The following is a 1,968-nucleotide window of genomic DNA, read 5'->3' as shown; positions in this document are numbered from 1 at the left end:
AGCATTTGTTAACATTGCGTACTCTGGCTGCCATTCGTGTTAGCTCGTGTGTAGCCAATAAAATTTTGGTGTAGCTTCTTGCATCTTTGGTAGACCTGCTTTCGTTAAAGAAAATAGGCCTACTTTCGTCAAATTCTTCGATGACAGCTAGGACAAGTAAACAAAGACGTTTATATAAAACTTCCATATATGGGCGGTCTTAGTTTTGATATTAGAAAATCAATAAACAAAATTCTCAGGCAACTTTACGATGGCTTCGCCACCGCATTCTTGAACACAAAGGCAAGTCCATCAGGACAGGCTTACAACAGAGTAAACCATCCTTCTCAGCAATTAGAGATCATTCTCACCTCCACAATCACCCTTTCAGCAATACTGATTTCAAAGTCTTGATCTCCCATCTCAACAGCTTTGACCTCATCATAGCCGAGTCACTCCACATCCAAACAATGAAACCAGAGCTTAAAAACACTGCCATTGCAACCACCCTGTTTGCCATGTAAACTACCAAAAGAACCCATTACTTGGTTAATGCCTTCTTCCTAATAAGAATTCCATTCCCACGGGACTCACCTATAACCCATATATATATACATATGTGTGTATATATATATATATATATATATATATATATATATATATATATATATATATATATATATATATATATATATATATATATATATATATATATATATATATATATATATATATATATATATATATATATATATATATATATATATATACATGCATATTTATAAATACACATGCATATTTATATATATATATATATATATATATATATATATATATATATATATATATATATATATTCATATGTCTATGTATATTTATATATGTGCATATAGACACATATATATGTACAGTTGCGGAATTATATTTCAGTACACTTTCTGGGTCCCACTTTTGTACCTCTGGCAAGAAGTCGAAGTAAACATAGCGTAAATAGTATTTTTGTGAATGATGCTAAAACCCTAGGTAGTTTGTAACAAAGAGTGTGATTGGTCGAAAATAAGTAACCAATAAGTGTATTAATGAATATTTTTTTAAACTAAGTAAGCTATTTGATCTTTCGCTTTCTTCTAATTAGTGATAAAGAACAAAGCATGTAATATTAGTTATCGTTGACTTTGTAGTTGGATATTCTTCAAATGCGATATCATGGAATTGTTTGCATATCCAAATGGCAACATCTACGATAGGGAGGCGGCATTTCATACTCCTTACAGCATAAGTATCATTTATAGACACATATTTCTTAAAACATGAAAAAGTTTCATGCTTTGAACATTTATGCATGGTAACTAAATTACCTAAAACTCTGTAAAATCCACTGAGACCTCTGTAAATACCGTTGATGCTTGCACCATCTAGTAATCGACCTAATGATTTTTTTTAAATCTTTATGTCTGAATCAAACACATATTGAATAAACAGAAACCGTGCTAAATTAGATTTTTCAATACAGAGCATGAACAAAATCACAATTAGGTTACACTGAATATGTAGATTCGTTATTGATGTGTGTGTGTGTGTGTCGTCTATGGAAATATGAAGTCATGCTTGGTAATGAGTTACGAAAGTGTATAATCAGCTATTATTATGCATTGAGTCTTGGCGTTGAGGAGTTGTATCCACATTCGAAGAGGTGAGCGAGAAAATGCATGTTTGCTTGTTTCAACTCGAGCTGGGTGGTTCCAAGGAGGGTGAATAGCAAAAATCTTGGAACCAACTCCCAATACTTGTGTTGTATATCTTGTTCATTCTAATGAAATGGGAATTTCTCGGTCAGTTATTGTCATCTATCCATTTCATTTCTATTTGCCAGTGCAATGTAGTGCAATATATGCGCAGGTGTAGATGATATTAGCATATCAAACCTTTACATCAAATTCATTCTCTTTATACATTATCCTAGAAGTAATAATTTCAACAATGTAGAAA

This window comes from Penaeus vannamei, chromosome 31, assembly GCF_042767895.1.
Source record: "Penaeus vannamei isolate JL-2024 chromosome 31, ASM4276789v1, whole genome shotgun sequence".
Classification (NCBI taxonomy): Eukaryota; Metazoa; Arthropoda; class Malacostraca; order Decapoda; family Penaeidae; genus Penaeus; species Penaeus vannamei.
Note: the sequence above shows the minus strand (reverse complement) of the source record.